Raw genomic sequence first — 24,093 nt, forward strand, 5'->3', positions numbered from 1 at the left:
AAATTTGAGCCCTGACGTAAAATTTTAAAAGGAGAGAGATCAAGAAGTCAGCAAAATGACACCATGGTCACAGCTAAGGTGGAATATATGAGAACCTGAAGGTGACTTGACCAACAAGCTGGGTTATCCACCAAGGGACGCAGGCCGAGCCCTCTGCTCAGCCCATCCCCCACTATTGAGCATTAAGACTGGACTCTAGCAAGATGGCAGGACCTACGTTCAGAAACCTGCTCTGGGAAGACGCAGCTGCAGAATCTGCTGGTTCATCAGAGGACACAAGGAGCAGCAGGTTTGACAGGAATGGCATTCGTGCTGCTGACAGCTCTGTTCTGCTCTGGGCCACTGCAAGGCTCTGAGGGAAGCAGGACAAAAGTGCTTTGATGCTCATTGGCGCTGTCTGAATGAGAGAAAGTTGTGTAAGGGGCCAACGGGCAGGGAGCATGAATGGCATCATTGAGAGTCAGAAGTCCAGCAGAAGGGATGGGGCAGGGACGTTTCCTACATCCCGTCCACACAGTCCCTAGAATTGTTCCCCGTATACTCAGGAACCCGGTCAACATTCATTAGGAAGAAGGAAAAAGCACACTTAGAAGCATGACACACTATTGAAAAAGACAACTTGGGGGGAGAGGAAAAAAAATGGGAACACAAACTCATTTGGAAAGTCAGAGTCCAATAGGTAAGCCTTCAAGCATAACTGCAAAGCTGAATCCAAGCTTCTTGCATAAATTCTGTTTTAAGATCTTCAAGCAAACAAGATTGAGTCAGCAACTGCAGCAAATAAAAGTTTTCCTTTGTGCTGCTTGCTTGTTTGTGTGTTTTCTCATGGAAGGAAAGGGGAAAGATAAGGTCCGGAACATCAGACCTTGCTGAAAGTCTGTGTTATTAATGAACCAGGGACTGGAAAAGCAAGAAGCTCATTAGTGGCTTCTGTGGAGAAGCCTGCGGCCCTGGATGCTAGGAGGAAATGGAAAAGCTGCCAGTTAACAGCAGGAACATCTAAATCATCACACTTAGGAGGAGAACTGGAAAAACAAGACAGCATTTTACCCTCCACAGAAAAATAATAGTGAAAGAAAGCCTTCATTGAGTATATACATGGAATGTCTTAAGTCAGGCTGCTAAATAAATAGCTGCTGTTGGTGAAGGCAAGAAGATAAACAAGCATTCATCACGGTCAGAAGGGCAAGGAGGGTAGAGCTTAAGGTAGAGAACACCTTCAATTCTAGATCATGAATCTAACACACCCCGGCAGGGCTGACTCGGAAACAACCAGCTGTTTGCCACTCCGTCTGTGGCAAATACTAGATTCAGCCTATTAAACTAGGACACAGTGTGGCGGTCTGGGTCCTACCACACAACCAACCAATGCTGATTAAACATTTACCATGTGCCAGGTACCATGCTAAGTTACTGGGGTCCAGGGGGCCTTGCAGGGAAGTGTCCCTCTTCTATAGCACTTCTCATGCATTTAGAGAAACTGGATCTAAAATGTAAAAGGATAACCAGCAGTGGTCAATGGTCAAATTATGATAAATATTCCAGGGGAGGCAAGATTGCTGGGGGGGGTGAGGTATTTAAACGGATCGTGCAGAGACTAAAGTCCATCTGAGCTGAAAGGGAGTTTAGAAAGCAATGCAGGTCAAAGCTCTTCAGAAATGAGACAATAAGTCATAGTTCATCCACTGTAGCTAGTAGTCTTGTAGAGGAATTTAGTATTTGAATCTCAGATCTACCATGTATTTCTGGAAAAGTCCTTTAACCTATCTGCACACAGTTCATAAATAAAAGAGGTAAAAGTACCTAGCATAAAATCGTTGCAATTATTATAATTATTATTCAGCCATGATATTCTTTCTCTCTAATCCAGAGTCAGCCTCAGAATTCTCAAAACAGAGCACCAGGCAGTCAGTCATTCCTAGTTGAATAGAGTTTCCAGTGATAGTAAGCACTTTTTTCAATATATTAGTGATGTGTTCTTTTTTCATTTTATAGTCATTTATATCTTATGTAAAACTTTACTGAGCTTTCCCAGTGGCTCAGCAGTAAAAAAAATCCTTCTGCTACAGGAGACCCAGATTCGATCTCTAGTTGGGAAGATACCCTGGAGAAGGAAATGGCAACCCACTCCAGTATTCTTGCCTGGAGAATCCCATGGACAGAGGAGCCTAGAAGGCTAGTCCATGGAGCCACAAAAGAGTCAATCATGACTTAGTGACTAAACAATAACAAGAACAGATACTTTATTATCCCATTTAGTCATCCCAGCCACACTATTCACAAATACCAGACACATATTTGACAAGATTAAGTATGTTCAGACAAATAGATGATTGACCAACCAAAGCAACATCTTGAGAGCCATAATTATTTACAAACATTGAATCAGTAAATTTTAGGTTGGTGTATTTAAGTACAATATATCCTCATTGGGTATCTACTATCTCAGTGAGGTTTTTTACTGCTCTTGATGATAAATATCTACAGACAGATAAAACCACTTTTTCTTTAAGTTTGTAGTCTAACTCCTTTACTGATCCTCCATTATTTCTTGGTTTGATTTGCAGTTTCTAAGCACCACTAGATTATATCCATTAGTTCAAACCAACTGCTTAGAGATTCACCAAAATATCTGATTGTTCCCATAGAGTCTGCTTTAAAAGGCACTTTTTCATTTTCAGGAGTGACAAGCAGTAATGGGGTGGAAGTTGATTGCATGGCATGTCATGGAGTTCAGGGTGGAGGTCATTTGTTCTCTTCTACCAAGGAAAGTCAAGCTCCCCCACTTCCACTTTTCAGAGGAGGAGACTGAGGCCAGTTCCCACTGTCACCCCCAGCTCCTTTGGATGCTCCCAGGCACCACCGCTGAGTCACTTTGCTTTGAGTAGGCAGAGTCCAACTAGGAGTCACCCAGTGTTACAAGTAGGAAGGGGCCTGAGAAGGGTTTAATTCACTCAGCTGATACACAGCTGCCTGTCATTGAAGATTCTCTTTGGAGGCAAGAGGACCACCCTGTTTACTCCACAAGAATGATTTAAAGATACATTCATCGAGTGAACAAAAGTCCAAGGAGCTGGAGCAAGGGCACCTGTGAAAGAGAGAGACCCCTCCTAATCAGTAACCTCCTTTAGCGAGGCTGTCTGCTGGCTGCCCAACGCAGTGCATTCTTGTGTGGGTCCAGGACTGTGGTGCTCTCAGGGGACTCTGCTCAACGTGGCACCCTGGATGGGAGGGGAGTTTGAGGGAGAGTGGACACATGTATATATATGACTGAGTTGTTCTGCCGTGCCACCTGGAACTATCACAGCATCGTTACTCAGCTATATTCCAACACAAAAGAAAAAGTTTTAAAAAGTAGTTTAAAAAAATACTGTGGTGCTCTGAGAGGCAGGACGGAAGAAGCTCTAATTCTGAGTGATCAACAGTGTCCTAAGTAAAAGGAAGGAGAAATGTGAAAATAGTTGAGACTAAACATGCCTGCCCCACATGGTTCAAAGGGCATATTTGCAACGCAGGAACACCCAGCTCCAGAAATGGGAAGATGCCAGGATGGGAGCAGGCGTGGATGACGGGTCCCTCCAGACTGTTTAATGGGAAGATTATGTGCTGTATCCAGTTTCGAAATGGAAGGAATCGAAGGGGTTCCTGGAGATGCTGATGGGAGTGCTGGGCTGCACACCATTATTTATCTCCTTTGATTTGCTGAAGTATAAATAATCAAAATGATACATAAATTTAATTGCCGGTGTCATGTAGTTATTTTTGAGGAACAGCCACAAATCTGAGATCTGGTATTTAACAAACAACTCAGGCTACCTACTCAGACTAAACACATAGTGTGTTTTCCAGGCTGTAATTTTATAAAAACAAAATGTCTTTAGAGAGAGAACAAGCTAGTACTATTGCTTTAAAAATCACTTTAGGAAAAGTTTCCTTACTAAACTAAAGTAAAACATAGACAATCTCATCCATTTTGCTGGCTGGCCCTGTTCCGCCCTGTTGTGCCATGTTATTACCTTCATTTCATTGACGTCCCACACGAATATCTTCCCTCTGACAGTCTCTGGGAGCAGATTAACTCCTCTCTCTTGGGAGGTTTTGTTCCCCAAGAGCAGGGGTTTGCAAATGTTTGGTTCTGGACTCCTGTACACCCTTATAAATTAAGGAGACCCTAAAGATCTTTGTTGAACTTCCCTCGTGGCTAAAAGAGTTCGACTGCCAATGTAGGAGACATGGGTTCCATCTCTGGGCTGGGAAGATCCACTGGAGAAGGAAATGGCAACCCACTCCAGTGTTCTTGCCTGGGAAATTCCACAAGCAGAAGGAGCCTGGGGGCTACAGTCCATTGGGTCGCAAAGACTTGGACTCAAATTAGCAACTAAACAGCAACAACAGAGACCTTTGTTATGTGTGTTATATTGATCAATGTTTAATATATTGAAAATTAAACATTTTTGTAAAAATAACTGTTTCACAACAAAAAAAATTAGTGAGAAGAGTTTACATTGTTTTGCATTTTTGCAAATCTCTTTAATATCTGGATTCACAGAAGCAAGCTGGATTCTCATATGTTAAGTTTCCAGTGATGTGTTTTTTTTAGCTGACATTTCATATGTATAAGAAAATCCAGCCTCATAAAGATATGTAGATTGAAAAGGGAAGAGCATTCTAGTAGTCTTTTAAAAGAATTATCTCCTACCATTCTACTCAAACTCAGGTAGTAGTTATTCCTTAAAGATTATTTGTAATGTGGAATCTAAAATATTATCAACAAACTTTTCATATTATGTTACATTAAAATCCATTGGTATGTCTTGTATTTTGAATGGATCTTTTACTCATGCATGGTTTTACAAAATCATGCATTGGTCATTTATAGTTCTTATTATAGAATACCTAAAACTCATATACTTCAATTGAGATCACAGTCTCACAGAAAAATCTTAAAGTCTTAGCTTTCAAGTTCATGTTGGTGGATATATTTTCCAAAATTCTGGGTTTTGCTTTAAAAATTGCATTTTATCATTGTCAACAAATAACATCAGTGATTTTCCTTGAAGAGACAGGCTTACTTTGTTAATTTTTGAGAAAATGTACACCCAAGTCTGAATAACCATGGATTGTCTACCAAGCATTCTTTCAGATAAAAGTGGTATTATGTGGAAAACATGGCTAGGTCAACCCCCAACAAAATAATCATACAAGTACTTTCCTTCAAAGAACCATCATACTTTGATATGTAGCAAAAGCGATTTACGTGTACTTCTTACAGAATGTGAAAAATGTGTGTACTCAAAGGTCAGAACAAGTTTAGTGACTTTCTGCTTCAGCAAGGACAATTAAAGTGAAGCTACTTGTTAAAAATTTATTTACTTTTTTATTGTGACTCTTTTGTGGTGATGAATATAATGACCACTAGTCCCCCAGGTAGCACTAGTAGTAAAGAACCCACCTGCAATGCGGGAGATATAAAAGATGGGGGTTCAGTACCTGGTTTGGGAAGATCCCCTGGAGTAGGAAATGGCAACCCACTCCAGTATTCTTGCCTGGAGAATCCCATGGACAGAGAAGCCTGGCAGGCTACAGTCCATTGGGTCACAAAGAGTTGGACATGACTGAAATGACTTGGCATGTGCCAGGTACCTCTTGGCGCAGGCGTGGGGTACTATGACAAGGCATAGTACCCCTTGGAGCCACTACCTTAATTCATTCTAAGGCACCAATGGTTTTATTCATCATTGTATTTGCCCCATCAGTGTTAATGTAACATATTGAAAATAATTGCAAGTAATAATCTTAGTGTTGTTATGAAAAAGAATTTTAACCCAGCAGACACCCTAAAACAGGGATCTCCAACCTCTGAGATCTAATGCCTGATGATCTGAGGTGGAGATGATGTAATAATGATAAAAATGAAGGGCATAATAGATGTAATGTGCTTGAATCATCCTGAAACCATTCTGCACTGCCCCATCAGTCTGTGGAAAAATTGTCTGCCATGGTCCTTGGTGCCAAAAAGGTTGGGGACCACTGCCCTAAAGGGTATTGAGGACCCTCAGAGGGCCAAGGAACAAAGTTTGAAAATTCTGTCATAGAGAACTTCAGCAAATTTTGCAAACCAATATCATTAACTTGAAAGGAAGAATATCCAAATGGACAGCAATCATTTAAGTGCCTTCATTTGTGCTTTCTAATAAAACTAATGAGCATCTCAGGATACGAGAATGTTCCATTCTTAAAACAAAACCTATTCTTCTTCTTACCCCACAATTTTTGCCCATAACTCTTGATTGCTGAAATTTATCTGTGCCTCAGATCTCACAACTGTAAAATGGAAATAATAATAGCACTTATCCCAGAGTATTGTTAGGAAGGTGAGACAGTCTCAAGTCAGAAGAGTACTTAACACAGGGCTTGGCACATAGTCAGTGCACAATAAATGTGACAGGCTATTTTTCCTATAATCCTTTATGTGTGTGAAGTCGCTCATGTCCGACTCTGCCACCCCATGGACTATAGCCCACCAGGCTCCTTTGTCCATGGGATTCTCCAGGCAAGAATACTGGAAGTGGGTAGCCATTTCTTTCTGCAGAGGATCTTCCCAACCCAGGGACTGAACCCACATCTCTTATGCCTCCTGCATTGGCAGGCAGGTTCTTTACCATTAGTGCCACCTGGGAAGCCCTAATTCTATAATCCTTCATTAGCCTAATTTCTCTCACTGTTGCTTGAAATGGATTTCTCTGTAGGCATCACAGACATTTCTTACTTTCACAATCACAAGCTCTTCATTGAGGACATCTCTGACTCATGAAGTGAAGTGAAGTCGCTCAGTCGTGTCCAACTCTGCAACTCCATGGACTGTAGCCTACCAGGCTCCTCTGTCCATGGGATTTCCCAGGCAAGAGTACTGGAGTGGGTTGCCATTGCCTTCTCCAGAGGATCTTCCCCAGCCAGGGATCGAACCTGGGTCTCCCGCATTTTAGGCAGATGCTCTACTGTCTGAGCCACCAGGGAAGTCTGACTCATGAGGGTGAAGTTATTTACAATACTTTTCTGTGATAAAAATATAACCATGCTTCTCTTCCTTACCCTGTCCTCACATTGCAATGTTCTTTGATAGCTTCTTCCTGAAAGATGGTTAAAAATAAACTGAATACTGCTAAGGCAACGTTTGAAACAAAATGTGAAGAGCCGATACAATTCATACTTACTCTATCTTATCTTATAAGCAAAGGACAAAGAGTAACCCTCAGCCTTTGCACAGTCAGATGCTTCACTCAGAGTAATGCAAGTTATAGTGAAGGAGGTTGGAAGTTTCATTCTACGGCTCCAGATTTAACAGCTGAATGGCATAAAATATTAATCTTGACACGACTTGACGTTTTCTTTTATTAGAAAATATTTTTTCAATAGCTAAGGAACAACACCATTAGCCAAAATATTTAATTTTGCAGAATATTACCCTGGATGCCGGCTGGCAAAGGATGAGACATACGTCTGCTCAGGACAAATTCCTCAGGCTGAATGAAGGCTTTGAATTTGAATGAAGGTTCACATACTTCACAAAAATGCTGCCTTGCTGCTGGCCCAGACTTTGAGAAATACCTCTGTCAGTGTTTACACAGTTTTAGGAGGGCTCCATGGTTTATGATCAGATTAGCCTATTTTCTTCCTACTTCAGGGCTCCTGAGTCCACACGTGGAAGTGTTTCTCTGAGAGCAGTAATAAGTTAAGTCTGTGCTTCAGGAGTTCCTGTAGTCATGAAACATCAGTCTAGGCAAGGCAGCCAGCCTGAGAGATACTTGATTTCACATGGGATCTTATTTCAGTTAAATGGTAGGAGAAAGGCTTGGGGTCTTCACTTAAACAATCCTGCATCTTGCATGTGTGCTCAGTCATATCCAACCCTTTTGCAACTCCAAGGGCTGTAGCCCATCAGGCTCCTCTGTCCATGGGATTTTTCCATACAATATTGAAAACTCAATCCTCCCTACCCTACTCCCATGAAAACCAATAAAACATCTACATGACTTTTAGGCAGCAACTGACATATTAAAAATGAAAGGTAGATACACGATCGGGGCAGTGCCAAAGGAGGCCGCCTCTCCTTTTGTGTTTCAGCTATGTGTTTCTGAGCTGCTACTAGCTTCAGGGGAAAAATTTAGCCAATGGAAGCCACAACTAGCCCCAGAGGCTGAGTGGTCGTGGTCATGTATGACCATGGACGTGTTACCTAATCACTTCCTGGATATTGAGCCAGTGAGGAAGATCTTTGATACAGCAATATGAAGAGAAGTTATACACCATAGAGATATATGGCTAGAAAACAATGATGGGAACTCATCTAGGCTCAGCCTATCAATCAGAAAGTCTTAGTACGCACTTGGTTTTGTTCAATGCGCCTATCATCTGATTGTTGGATGATAATGTTCATTTCAACATCAATGCTTTGTGCCGACTGTGAGGCTTTAAGAGGAAGCCACCGCAAGGGGTGAGATGTCCTACAGGATGAGTGACCAAAGGGGTAGAGGCTTTTGGATACAGGAAAAAGAATATGAAGCTTTGCCATCTGCCTCAGCAGCAGCAACAAGATCTTCAAATATATACATGAAGACAAGAGAGGGTGACTGGGTAGATAAATAGACAAAGGGATCACGAGTAATCCATCAGTAGAAAACCCGGGCATCTCCTGCAGCTTGAATAGGCACTGTAATGAATAATTTACTTTCCTTATTTAGTTTCTGCAGTCCTTGAGCTCAACATAGTCTTTGCATAAAGTGACAGCTGGAAGTAGTATTTCACTTTTATAACTTTCAGAATATTTCTTGCAGTCAAGTATTTGATTTTGCGCCCATGTTTGTTTTTGCACCTCCTTGTGCTACACAGCAACCCTGCCTCCTCCAAGCCAAGGCCAGACAGAGTCTGGGAGGTGAGTTCCAAGTGGCTGACACTGCCAGGTTTCAGATATAAGAAGGTATCTTTCTGTCTCCCTCTTTTCCTGGTGACAGGGAAAGCAATTTCTCTGCAATATGACATTTGAAATGATGCCTAACTTTTGCTAAAGATAAGCAAGCTGCCAGCCTGAAGGAAGTGGGAGGACACAGGATTCCAGAGCCCAAGAAGTGATGGAAGGCTTATTTTTCATCACTTGTATAGTTCTAGGAGGAGCTGACCATTTCAATCACTATTGCTCCATCTCCACGACCTCTGGACCTTCCAGTGATGGGTAAAGGAGTGGGGGAAGGCATAAGTGAAATAAAATAGCTTAGGGTTGTTGATAGAGTAAGAGAAGAAGTTAAACTTTGCAGCAAAGAGTAAGAAAGAAAGCCATAGAAAGACATATCAAATATAGGCTAAGTATCTAGATCATTCATGTATGTCAAAATTAAGGGGACTTGCACATATTGGGGACTTCCTTGGCAATTCAGCAGTTAAGACTTAGCCTCCCAATGCGGGGGGCTCAGTCCCTGGTTGGGGAGCTAAGATCCTACGTGCCTCATGATTCATAAACCAAAACAGAAAACAGAAACAATATTGTAACAAATTCAATAATGACTTTTAAAATGGTCCATGTAGCTCAGTTGGTATAGAATCTACCTGCAAGGCAGAAGACCTGGGTTTGATCCCTGGGTCGGAAAGATCCCCGGAGAAGGAAATGGCAACCCACTCCAGTATTCTTGCCTGGAAGATCCCATGGACAGAGAAACCTGGAGAGTTATACTCCATGGGATTGCAAAGAGTCAGACACAACATAGTGACTAAACCACCACCCTATCAAAAACAAACAAACAAACAAAACTTTAAAAAAAAGTTAAGCAACTATTATTAAAACCATGGAAGACTTTGTGAAGAATAAAATTTAAGGCTTAAATGTTTACCTTTTCAAAGAATTTGGTTTCCCTTCTGTTGAATTTACAAAGTAGTTAATAATTCTTCCTTCAACACTTTATACTAGCATTAAACATAGCAGGCATAAGAATTGTAAAAAATGAAATTCTGGAGAATCAAGAGTCCCATAGCTTCTCATTTCCTCCCCATTCTTACCATCAATGACTGGCTTCACAGCATCTCTGAAAGATTTCAGATGCCCACTCCCTTCCATTCTAATTACTCTCTGCAAGTGTCATTTGGATATCATTGCCTTCTTAAAAGTCTGTAATGGCTCCCAAAAGTTCTTCAGTTAAAAGCAAAGCTCATAATCATGGCCTTCCAGATCCATCAGCTAATAATTCATCCATCAAACATTTATTGCATACCTAATGGACATCAGGCATTTGAGAGATGTGGGGAATAGACACTGAAAGTTGGGTTTACAGTGTTGAGGGACAGTTTTGGAGGAGAAATTGGGATGTCAATGGCCTTCCATCAATCAGTGTATGAGTGCAATGGGACATGGAGACAAGACCTCTAAAACCCAAAGCTGCAAAACATGGGAGGCTTTCTGGGAGAGATGATGTTTAGGTTGCTTTTAGAATAAAAATTACCCATTACCCAGATGAATAAAGTCCGTGTCCAAGAGACAGTATGTGTAAGGGCACCGCAGTAGGAAGGCACATGGCTCAGAGAACAGAACGAGGAGTAGAGTGGGAGGAGGGGAGAGAATGGGGATGAAACCAGCCTGCTCTTAGCCCACTCAGAGCCCTGTAAAGAGTTTGGATTTCAACTCCAATGTCATGAGGTGACATCAGACATTTTAAGCAAGAGGACATAAGCATGACCATTTGCATCTTAGAGAGATTCCTCCAAAAGTTCCATGGAGAGTGGATTGTATCAGGAAGACCAATCCAGAAGTAATTAAAGAAGTTAGTAGAGGACTTCCATGGTGGTTCAGGGGTTAGGACTCCACACAGTCATTGCAGGGGTTCTATCCCTTGTTGGAGAAGTTCCACATATCATGCAGTGTGGCCAGAAAAGGGGGAAAAGCTAATAGATAAATAACAAGGATTCAGATTATAGCATTGATGATAGAGAGTAGAGTTTAGAAAGAAAATATGGGGAGATGAATTTAGAAACAGAACTGATAATATCTGGTCACAGATTGTATTGGGAAGCTATTTTTAAAGGAGAGACAGAAATCCAGCTAACCAATTTGTGCCTTTGAAGAATAGCCAGATCTGGGAGGAGAGATAGACTCAGTTGTAGACATGTTTTTGAAAGACCTTTGTATGTACAAATCTATGCTGTAGGCTAAGTACTGGAATAGGAAGTACATATTTAAGAGTTATCAGCATATTAGTTATATACATAATAGTTTAAAACTGGGAGAATAGATCAAATTTATTTGGTTTTTGTTTTGTTTTGTTTTTTTTCAGTGGGTTTTGTCATACATTGATATGAATCAGCCATAGAGTTACACGTATTCCCCATCCCGGTCCCCTATCCCACCTCCCTCTCCACCCGATTCCTCTGGGTATTTGGGTTTTATACCTAAAAAACAATCAGTGATCTGAATGTTGAGTTGAAAGAGTTACATCATAGAAGTCAAAGGAAAAAAGAATTTTAAGAAAGAAGTGGTCCACAGTATTAAATACACCAAAGGTATCCAATAAGATAGAACCCCAAACTATTGTATATAGTAATTCCATGACCTGTCCACAGCAGTTTCATTCAAATAGTACGGATAGAAATCAGAGTGTAGAAAGTTGAGGAGTGAAAGAAAAGTCGGACACAGAGAAAAAAGAAGTATAATTGAATCATCCGAGAAGAACTTGGTTGCATGCCAAGTTGTTTCAGTCGTGTCTGACTCTTTGCAACCCCATGGATTGTAGCCCACCAGACTCCTCTGTCCTTGGGATTCTCCAGGCAAGAATACTGGAGTGGGTTGCCATTTCCTTCTCCAGGGGATCCCAACCCAGGGATCGAACTCATGTCTCATGTCTCCGGTACTGCGGGCAGGTTCTTTACCGCTAGCATCACCTGGGAAGCCTGAGACTAGATTACACTGCAGCAACAACCAATTCAAATTTCAGTGGCTTAACACAACAAAAGTTTACTTCTCATTGTGCTCTGCATCCAGGGCAGGTCATCAGGGGATTCTTTCTGCTCAGCACAGGAGAGACTCCCCTCAACACAGGCATTTATAACTTATACCCCAAGAAAAAGAAAACTGCTGAGTCCCATAATGGTGATGGAGTGTAAAACTTTCTCTTGAAAGCAACACCTGACACATCAATTGTTCTAAATTTCCAAAGCAGAGCACATGGCCACATGAGGCAGTGGAATGCAATGCTGCCACGTGTCCAGAAAGAGAACTGGGTTGTCTGTGCATGGTCTCCATGAGGGGATTAGGGTACCACTAGCTACAAAGGGCTATTACATTACAGGAGAGATTTTTGTCTGGTTGCTTTTTAAGATGGGACAGACAGTGGTACTAGTGAAATATGTGTCCACAACTCACACTTTGTGCTCTCGTGTGCAGCCCAATGGTAAACACCATTCATGTCTAAACTCTCTAAAGGAATATCCTTTCTACTATGCTGTACATCTTCGAAACTCTACTCAATAATCACTTCATTCATGAAGCTGTCCATTGAAAAGCTTGATATATATCACTGATATCACATTATCACTGATAATGTCCCAGTTCATTTTGGTGGGCTTCCCTTAGGGCTCAGCAGGTAAAGAATCTGCCTGCAGTGTGGGAGACCTGGGTTCGGTCCCTGGATTGGGAAGATCCCCTGGAGAAGGGAAAAGCTACCCACTACAGTATTCTGGCCTGGAGAATTCCTTAGACTAAGTCCATGGGGTCGCAAAGAGTTGGATAGGACTGAGCAACTTTCACTTTCATTGACATAGGTGTATTTTCTTATGTTTCCACTATTGCATTCTTTGTATCTTTTTCACCTGTTTTGCAGTTCTTTCCCCTAATTCAAAAAGATAGAATGTTCACTTTTGGTTCCTTTCTTTCCTTGGGGCAACTGGCCACAAGATCCAATATCAACCAATGATGTTAGCTAAACAATTGGTTTCTCCCTGACCAGAGAAGAAGTGTATGCAAAGTCCTTTGGACTCTATCACCCTGGAGCACATAGAGTCATTTATACAATGGTTTATGAAGCGAATGACAGCTGGTTTTTTCCATGGCTGAAGAGGCAGGAAACAGAGCAGCAGTGTCCTGACTCTTATGGAAACTCCACCCCGTGTGCTGGCACCATCGTAATGTTGCCTAGTCTGCTTTCTGGGATGAGCCCAAACTTGTCAAGTTCTCACTTTAGAAAGTTATGAATGCATTCACCACGTATTTATGCCCTGGTTTGAGTTCCCTGAGTCATACCGCGAATTCCCATTGGCCATCTATCTTACGTGTGGCAGCGTATATGCTTCCATGCTGCTCTCTCCATCCATCTCACCCTCTCCTTCCCCTCTCCTGTCCCTGTCCGTAAGTCTGTCCCCTATGTCTGTATCTCCACTGCTGCTCTGTGAGTAGATTCATCAGTACTGCCTTTCTAGATTCCATATATATGGACTACAGAATGTACCTGAAGACATTTGAATTTATACATTTTTATAACATGATGAAGGTCAAATAAAACGAGCCTGAGAGCTAAATCTGTACTTGGACTGCCAATCTGTACTCCCATGGTTAAAATCTTTAAGATAGTTTCTGACTTGATTACTCATCCCTAAAGGGATAATCTGTTTCTGAAACAGATTATTACTGATGTTGACATTTGCAAAGAGTTGTCTGAACTGAACTGATGAGGAAGATAACACCACTAAGAAACTTAGTATTACAATGGAATACTATTCTGCCATTAGAAAGAATAGAATGTTGCCATTTGCAACAACATGGATGGCCATGGAGGGCATTCAGTTCAGTTCAGTTCAGTCGCTCAGTCATATCCGACTGTGAACCCATGAATCGCAGCATGCCAGGCCTCCCTGTCCATCACAAACTCCCAGAGTTCACTCAAACTCATGTCCATCGAGTCAGTGATGCCATCCAGCCATCTCATCCTCTGTCATCACCTTCCCCTCCTGCCCCGAATCCCTCCCAGCATCTTTTCCAATGAGTGAACTCTTCTCATGAGGTGGCCAAAGTACTGGAATTTCAGCTTCAGCGTCAGTCCTTCCAATGAACACCCAGGACTGATCTCCTTTAGGATGGACTGGTTGGATCTCCTTGCAGTCCAAGGGACTCTCAAGAGTCTTCTCCAACACCACAGTTCAAAAGCATCAATTTTTCAGCGCTCAGCTTTCATCACAGTCCAACTCTCACATCCATACATGACCACTGGAAAAACCATAGCCTTGACCAGACGGACCTTTGTTGGCAAAGTAATGTCTCTGCTTTTTAATATGCTATCTAGGTTGGTCATAACTTTCCTTCCAAGGAGTAAACGTCTTTTAATTTCATGGCTCTAATCACCATCTGCAATGATTTTGAAGCCCAAAAAAATAAAGTCTGACACTGTTTCCACTGTTTCCCTATTTATTTCCCATGAAGTGATGGGACCAGGTGCCATGATCTTAGTTTTCTGAATGTTGAGCTTTAAGCCAACTTTTTCAGTCTCCTCTTCACTTTCATCAAGAGACTTTTTAGTTCCTCTTCACTTTCTGCCGTAAGGGTGGTGTCATCTGCATATCTGAGGTTATTTATATTTCTCCAGGCATTACTGCTAAGTAAAACAAGTCAAACAGAGAAAGACAAATACCATATGATATCACTTATATGTGGAATCTAAAAATAAAAACCAGTGAATGTAACAAAAATGAAACAAACTTACAGGTGCAGAGAACAAACTAGTGGTTACCAGTAAGGAGAAGATAAGGAGAGGCAAGACAGGGGTAGGGGAATAAATGATTCAAACTACTGTGTAGAAAATAAATAAACTACAAGGATACATTGTGCAACACAGAGAATATAGCCAATATTTTATAATAACTGCAAACGGAATATGGGCTTCCCCAGTGACTCAGCGATAAGGAATCCACCTGCAGTGCAGGAGCCACAGGAGACATGGGTTCACTCCCTGGGTCAGGAAGAGCCCCTGGAAGAGGGCATGACAACCCACTCCAGTATTCTTTCCCCATGGACAGAGGAGCCTGGTGGGCTACAGTCCACAGGGTCTCAAAGAGTCAGACAGGACTGAGGGACTAACACTTTCACTTTTCACTTTCATGCATCAAAACCACAATCTTGGCCTCATTAGCATGACTCAAGCTACTGAGTTCAACAGCCACAGATAGGCAAACTCAGGAGGACTTTGGAAGCGAAACAGGTGGACAGGCATTGGGGTGAGGATTTCCATGATGCTCAAAGGTGAAAATGTGGATTCAGTCATGAAATTTTTCAGCCAGGAGGAGTCACAGAAACCACCCACACACAAAATAAATAGGTCAATACATAACCCAGACAGACCAGGACAGGCTTTTAAAGAAAAGGGAAATTTTGTTGAGAAGTGAGTTTAACGGGAGGATGAATGAGGTTGCAAAGACAGTGTATGATTAGGGAAAAGCTACACAACAGCTTTTTGGATGTTTCCTAAGAACTAGTAGCTTTTTGTGATCCAAGGAAGCTACTAGATATCCTTCCCACAGAAGTGAGAAAATGTAGTTTGGGGTCTTGATAATTTCAATTCTCAACTCAGGGTAGCAGAAATACTCAAGAAGCCTTGCAGCCAAATTGTAATCATAAATAATTTTCCTCTCAAGTGGGCTGACTCCAGTTGGCACTGATCAGCTTACAGGTCAGCACAAATATTTTTATAATGAGCCATAAAAAGGGGAAAATATAGTCTAGACTGGCAGTCAGAAATCCTGCTGCTTTCTCTCAGCAACTCAACCGGGTCTGATCGGGATAACTGGCCCAAACTGATAATATCAGTTCCCAGACTGTTTATGTGGGGACAGGATCTTCACTTTCAAGCAGTGCAAAGTGTTATGAAAATGGACAGCATGTACTTGAGGGCTGGGTGGTCTGGACCACTGATCACTTCCCAGCATGATCACAGGTGCCTCCCTCCCCACCACCATCTCTACTCACTAAGCACACGTTCTTTGTTATTATTTTTGTCCCCTCCACTCACACCTCCTCTTATTATTCTTATTTTCTCAATGTTTCCCCATTCTGATATTGATGTACTGATACAGTCTGATATGTTTTAGTCCTGCGAGTGGCCTTCACTACCAAACTTCACAGAAGGAATAATTGAAGAGGCAACTGTCCTTTTATTTACAGTGAAGTTGCCACTGAAATCAAAGCTCCATGAGAGCAAACATTATGCATGCCTTGCATAGAGCAGGCATTTAAGAAATACAGACATGTAGAGTTTCACACGTTTTCAGTAATTGAAACACATTTGTCATGTGTGTGTGCTAGTTGCTCAGTTGTCTCTGATTCTTTGCAACCCCAAGGACTGCAGTCTGCCAGGTTCCTCTGTCCATGGAATTCTCCAGGGAAGAATACTGGAATGGGTTGTCATTTCCTTCTCCTCTTAGTTCTTCGATAAAAATACACATTAACATTTTCAAGGTACTGTGTTCCATCCTCATTCTTCAAACATCCTTAAGGCACAAAAAGCAGAAAGCTGCTTGTTTTGGACTGAATGTTCTCCCCCCACTGCCTCTGATTCTTATGTTGAAATCTCATCACCAATGTGGTGGTTTTAGAAGTGATTCTTTGGGGAGGTGATTGGGCTGTGAGAGTGGAGTCCTCATGAATGGGACTGGTGTCCTTACAAGAAAAGGTCAGAGAACTGGCTGGCTCTCTTTCTACCACAAGAGGCGACGAGGAGTTAGCAGTCTGCATCTTGGAATAGGGCTCTTGCCAGGTCCTGTCCGTGGGGCACTCTGATCTCAGACGTCAGCCTCTAGAACAGAGAAATAAATTTCTGTTGTTTATAAGCCAGCCAGTCTATGGGACTTCGTTATGACAGTCTGAACAGACTGAGACACTGTTTATGGAGTCTCCTGTCTCTGACTATTTCCAGCCAGCCCCTCAATCAGTAGTTCTATTTCAGTAAAAGCAAGAGAATAGAAACGGAATTACAACCGGCAAATAGCTTGGATGTCCCAAACTCATTTTCTCATTTAGAACCAGACTTTATTGATATATTGGAAACTCATGTTGACATTGTTGTCTTCTAACATTTTCCCCAGCAGCTAAGAATCTCAGACCATTAAAAAAAATAAATAAATAAATAGGGTGGGGTAACTACCATATGAAGTCTGTAGGAAACTCTGGGAAATGTGAGCATTTTATTAGAGAAGTTACAGCTCAGCAGACGTGTTGAAAGAGGGTAGTTCCACACTGTAATAATAGAAGGAAGCAGGCACTGTTCAGCACTCTGGGCTATTAAATCAGGGGAGATATTTTTTGATTTTACTCTTCCAGGACCAAATGTCCTGGCCTAGCCCTCCAAATTCCAATGACTGGTAACCAGCAGAGGCCAGCTTACAACTACTTGCTAAGTACTAGTGTGACCACTGAAGCCTTCCAAGTCATTATGCAACTTGTTTATTCCATGACTTGTTTTGAATTTAGAGACTAAAATCACCTTCTATAAACTCAGACTGCTATTTTAAATTTGAGGCAATTTTTGCCAAGGCAAATGGAAACAGAATAAATACATCATCATTAGGACCATCAGCATCCTACCTTCCAAACCACCTTTAGGAAAACCAGCATTCTACAACCTTGATGTTCTCTGAAAACAGAAACACAGACTACTCTTACCAAGGAGGGTTTTTGCAGATACACACCAGCCCTGCAATTCGAATCTAAATAGAAGGAAATGACATAGGAAATACAAAGGTCTGTAATGTCTTATAGTCTAACCAAGGGAGGTCAACCCAGGCAATTCTAAAGGAAATCATCCCTGAATATTCATTGGGAGGACTGATGCTGAAGCTGAAGCTCCAATACTTTGGCCACCTGATGTGAAGAGCCAAGTCATTGGAAAAGACCCTGATGCTGGAAAAGATTGAGGGCAGGAAGAAAAGGAGACAACATAGGATAAGACAGCTAGATAGCACCATTGACTCAATGGACATGAATTTGAGCAAATTGTGGGAGACAGCTCAGCCTGGAGTGCTTCAGTGCATGGAGTTGGACAAGACTAAATGACTGAACAACAGCAACAGCTAACCAGGGGAAACTGAGTTACTCTTTACCAACAGAATGACAGAATGTTTTAGCTTAATATCACAATTTGATTTTGTGACATACATTTGACCACTTCATATTAACACTAGTGATCTAATGGTGCTTTTCCTAGTTCCTGCATTAACCCAGAAATGCCCATCAAAGGCTGTCCCTCAGGCGGAGAAGCTAGTATTCAAGGAAGTAGAGCCCAACAGAATGATGTGATAGCGTTACCAAACCAGATTTGGGTCTGCTGTCCCAAGCAAGGTCAGTCTACTTGACACCAGGTTGTGTATGTGTGTGGTTGCTTATTTGTGTCCGACTCTTTGCAATCCCATGGACCGTAGTCTGCCAGGCTCCCCTCTATGGAATTTTCTAGGCAAAAATACTGAAGTAGGTTACCATTTCCTACTCCAGTGTATCTTCCTGATCCAGGGGTCAAACCTACATCTCTTTGCATCTCCTGCATTGGCAGGTGGATTCTTTACCACAGCACTACTTGGGAAAATGCTGATTATGGTGAAGGAAAATACACTTTATTGTAGGGCCAAGCAAGCTCAAATGACCCGAACTCCTGAACAGTTTCAGAGAAGGGTTTTTAATGAGTATAAAAATGAGGGATAAGGTCATGGATATGTGATCAGTTTGTACACTAACCTGTTGATGGTGAAGTAACAAAGTGATGTGTCAGGGTCCCAATCATCAGCCTCTGGTTCCAACCAGTCTGGGTCTGTTGGTCAGCTAGGAGTTTACTTCTTCCACCTGATTGGGGCTTGAAAGGGAAAGTGAAACTGCTCAGTCGTGTCCGAATCTTTGCGACCACATGAACTGTAGCCCTCCAGGCTCCTCCTTGCATGGGATTTTCCAGGCAAGAATACTGGAGTGGGTTGCCATTTCCTTATCCAGGGGATCTTCCCAACCCAGGGATTGAACCCCATCTCTTTCATAGCAGGCAGATGCTTTACCATCAGCCACCAGGGAAGCCCTAGGCATCTGTAAAACAACTCAGGGATATGGCTCAGGATATTATCTATTGCCCTTTAGGGAAAATTACAGGTACTTGACTTTGTCTATGGCCAAACTGTTATTCCTTTGTCTTGCCTGACTGCTTTCCTTTGTTTCTACATTTTCTCACATCTCCGATTAAGTTTGCCCTTTGGTACTTAGGGAAGCCCTAGGAGGATAAAACTTTTCTACAAACAAAAGACAGGGAACGTGGGGGAGTCTGGTCCTGGGAAAACCATGCAGGGTCCTGCTTGGTTTCAATAACCTCATCCAATCACAGTCCCCCTTATTCAACACTAGATAAACCTTTTAAATCTAGAAATTTAATGACCACCTCGTACTATAGCATATTCAGGAATCCCTAAATCCCAAGAGTTAAAATTACAAGGCAAAAAGTAATCTTTAGTACAATAACTTGAAACCAAATTTTATCTCCTTTCAGGCACTATAATTTGAAAAGGAAAGAGATCTTGAAAGTAATGAAATACTCTAATCCACAGATAAAACCTCCCTTAAGTCATTAGACATTTTTTTACAAGTAGACATAACATACTCTGAACAATATAACTTTAAAAACTGCTTTTAGAAAATAGATAAACTGGCTATTCTTTTTTTTTTTGGCAACTTAACCATTCAATCTGAGAAAGAATATGGAAATGCCATTTTCTATTAAAAAAAAATTAGTTCTCTGATTTAGGCAGCCTGGAAAATCTCACCTCTTGTTCCTTTAAAAAAATAATCTTTTGTTTAGTTCCTTGAAGATTAAAATTTATGATTTTAATTATTAAAACACTTTATTATCATTGGTAGATGGAATAAAGTACATGCAAAATTGTCCCTTGAAAAATTCCAGAAAAAGTAATTATATATAAGAAGTATACTTTTCAACAAAAGAGAGAACAATTTAAAACAATGTAGACTTCTATTTCCTCATTAAATATAATCCTACTGAATTTTTAAAATTCTAAAAAAATCATGACACTCAGTTACTAATCCAAGCTTGTCAATGGCCACATGTGGTTCATAGTAACATCCTCGTCTCCTCTGTGGTTTCTAGGAATGGAGGCGTCTAATTGCCATTAACCACAGTGAATCCTGGGGAACTTTCACCCAGGTTAAGCAGGCTATATGTTGGCAGCTGGAAAAGCAAGGAGAAAATGATCGGTTGTGAAGGCTTAATATGAATTAAGAACACTCTCAAAATCTATCCAACTCAATCTTCACACACACAAAAACTTTAAAATAGAGCTTATTTGCTGTTTTTGCTGTTTAGCCGCTAAGTCTTGTCCAACCCTTTGTGACCCCATGGGCTGTACCCCACCCAGCTCCTCTGTCCATGGGATTTCCCAGGCAAGAATACTTGAATGGGTTGCCATTTCCTTCTCCAGGGATCTTCCGGACCCATGGATCGAACCTGTGTCTTCTGCGCTGGCAGGCAGATTCTTTACCTCTGAGCCATGAGGGAAACCCACAGATGATGATTCCCATGCAAAATAGGAGGAAAACAAAGCTCAAAGACATAAATAACAAATAATTTGCCGGAAGTCCACAGGTGAATGATCAGCATGGCCTTCAGGTATATGTGCTATTAACTGTAGTGGGCAGCCTCACTCTGGTAGGTCTCTGTTTTAAGGTCCCACTGTATTTCTGAGTCCTCCCTGAAGACCCTGAAGACTGTTAGCAGTCCTGGCCCACAGCAGAAGAGCTTAGTTGAGTTTGCATCCAGACTGTGAGGCTCAGCTTTGCATATGTGAATAATAAAGCCAGTCAAAGACAAAACTGTGAAGTTGGCAGCCATGATCTTTACCACCTCCACCCTACTTTCTCTGGAGACTCCTTGATGCTTTGCAGATGCTTGGCTTCTACCGTCTTGCCTTCTCCTGCAGACCACAGAGGGCCTTGTGTTACAGCCGCCTGAATGTCTGCCTCACCTGACTCTCCACTCAATGGTCAGCTCCTGAAGGATACAAAGCATCTCCTCTCCCTGTTTCTCTAGGGTACTTACCCCTGAGTAGGGGCTCAGTGAATATTTGCAGCAAAAAAAGAAATATGAATTAGGAGCTGGGCCTCCCTCCCAACACTAATCAAAATATTCTAGTCTGGTATTTGTATCCTACAGTTTTTGCTTCTTAGTGACAAGCAATAATATGTGCTTTTAACTTATTAAGGATTGACTCACTGCTTGACCCTCTCAGAGGCTATCAGTAGTGTGTGTGTGTGTGTGTGTGTGTGTGTGTGTGTGCGCGCGCGCGTGTATGTTTGAAGACTCAATACTCAGTCTGTGTAGTATATCCATTGGCTACTTTAAACTTGAGGACTTTGGCACAGGTTATTTGAAAGGGCTTCCCAGGTGGTGCTAGTGGTAATGAACCTGCCTGCCAATGCAGAAGACATAAGAGATGGGGGCTTGATCCCTGGGTCAGGAAATCCCCTGGAAGAGGGCATGGCCACCCACTCTAGTGTTCTTGCCTGGAGAGTCCCATGGAGAATCATAGCAGGAGCCTGGCGGACTACAGTCCATAGGGTCACAAAGAGTCAGACAGGACTGAAGCAACTTAGCACGCACCCACTTTAAACTTGAGCACTTTGGCACAGCCTATTTGAAAGGGCTGTATTTCCATAAGATTGAATATGGAACAATCACAATGTCTAGGGTCAAGACCTGTACACTAGTGCCAAGGGTGGTCTGGTTAACAAGAACAGCAGGCAGAGAGTGGAGTGAATGCTCATACTACACACTTTCCATACATATTATCTCATTGAATCCTCACAACCTTCTTTAAGGTCAGTACCATTACAACTGTATTAAAAAAAAAAATCAGGGCTAGAGAAGTTATCAATTTTGCCAAGATCAGATATGGAATAACTGGTAGAGATAGGATTCAGATCTGCCTTGTGGCAGCTCTCTCTCATTTTTAATTTTTGTCTCTATGCCTGAATCCCCTGCTCCTCAAAGTTATTATCCAAGCAGCAGCCAGAAGACTAAGGACTTAATCTAATGCAAGAAGTATAGGGTGAGAGGGGGCTTCCCAGGTGGCTCAGTGAATAAAAAATCCCCCTGCCAACTCAGGAGGTGCAAGAGACATGGGTTTGATCCCTGGGTTGGGAAGATTCCCCTGGAGGAAGGCATGGCAACCTACTCCAGTATTCTTGCCTGGAGAATCCCGCAGACAGAGGAGCCTGGTGGGCTACAGTCCAAAGGGTTGAAAAAATTGGACACGACTGAAGTGACTGAGCACACACATAGGATGAGGACTAAAATGGTTAGACCACTAGTCATATGACCAGAAAGAGAAATCTTGGGGTGGAGGAGAAACTAAACCCATCTGGAGTGCAACTGCCAATGCCTTGACAAGGACCCCACCTGATATCCCACTAAGCGGACCCCTTCTCTTGCCACAGAAGCTCTTGCCTGTGGTGACCACAGGACTATTTGGGAATCTACACCAGCCACACATCCCCAAGAGGCCCTGCCCAGTGAGGACCTAGAGGATTTCTTCAGCACAGTCTTAGGAAAAATCCCATTTAATGAGAAGTTCATTTCATAAACCCTCAAGATATTTCAATTCTATCTAAAAGTCACAATATAAAAGCAAAAATTCAAAACAATCATTGGCTGATTAAATGGATACTGGAAAGAATGAACGCCTGAAGGATGGAATAAAGACCCAAGTCTTATCTCCAAAACACCAACTCTGAAATCTTGGATCACTCCCCAATTATGCTGAACCTCAGTTTTCTCAGCAATAAGATTGTGATGATAACACTTAGTTTTTAAGATGCTTGTGAGACTTCTATGAAATAATGTACATAAAATATATAGTAGAAGTCAATGAATGATAACTTTTATTATAATAGAGACTCCTATATGTTAAAAAAAGATTGTTATTATTTTAAATGAAATCATGAATACTGACAACCAGCCCAAGACTTACTAAAAGGAATTCATACTAAAATAGCCTCAATTATTTTCTGGTGATCAAAATGTAGTTGGATCCTGTGAGGAATTTTACATAGTCTATAAAATTGTCCTATGGGCATGAAGACAATAGGGTTTGTACAGCTAGGGGGACTCAGGACTATTCAAACACCTTACTGAAGATTATTATATATCAATCTTACGGTAAATATCTAGTGCTTTGCTCCATTTTTAGAAGTGTATTTTTTTAATGACTGCAAATAATACATGTTCATTCTTGAGATTTTGAGAATTATAAACATTATAAGGAAAAAATGAAAATCATCCCAAATCCCAATATTAACATTAATTTTATATCCTTCCATTCTCTTTATTTTTTCAGTCTCCAAATTCAAGTGTGCACATATGTGTACACCCACAAACTAGTCATGCATTATACCCAAGTTTGTATAACTGACCACATGAAATATTTTATGACTATTAAATATTCTTCTAAAATTTGATTTCTAGTAGCTGCCTCCTATATTGCATCTTATAAATTTATTGTATTTTATTTAATCAATTCTTAACTGGAAATTTAATCTTGTTTTTTAATACTTTGTCATTTTAAGTATCAGTGATGAATATAGTTGTAGATAGTGCTTTTGCATATTCTTATTATTTTTAAAATAATTTCATTTTCTGTGACACACTCATAAATTTGCTGGGATAAACAGAATGCACGTTTTTGTGGCTTTTGATATGTATTTCAGTATTTTCCCTTGATGATTCAATTTTGCTTATTAAACTACCTGTTTTATTCAAATATACAAACTCTGGGTATTAGGATATAAAATGCTACCAAATTATTATTTTAATTTATATTCCCTTGCTGAGTTGGAAGTTTGAGCACTTTTCATATACTTATTGATCATTTGATTTTCCTTTTTAAAGAATTGTCTGTTCACAAACTTGTCTCATAATTCAACTGATCTTCATTATAATTTCAAATGATGTATAAGAGCTCCTGAAAGATGAAGGGTATAAATCTTTGAGTAGTATGACCTACTGTAAATATTTTTCTTAGTTGATCACGTGTGTT

The 24,093-nt window shown here is 41.2% G+C and overlaps 1 non-coding gene across 1 annotated transcript; it reads right to left on the reverse strand.

The window, feature by feature from the left end:
• Nucleotides 1-6,945: 6,945 nt before the first annotated feature.
• On the reverse strand, nucleotides 6,946-7,017 carry TRNAF-AAA (transfer RNA phenylalanine (anticodon AAA)). Its single transcript has one exon. It is a non-coding gene; the product is annotated as a tRNA-Phe (tRNA).
• Between the last annotated feature and the right edge of the window lie 17,076 nt (nucleotides 7,018-24,093).

This window comes from Muntiacus reevesi, chromosome 19, assembly GCF_963930625.1.
Source record: "Muntiacus reevesi chromosome 19, mMunRee1.1, whole genome shotgun sequence".
Taxonomy (NCBI): domain Eukaryota; kingdom Metazoa; phylum Chordata; class Mammalia; order Artiodactyla; family Cervidae; genus Muntiacus; species Muntiacus reevesi.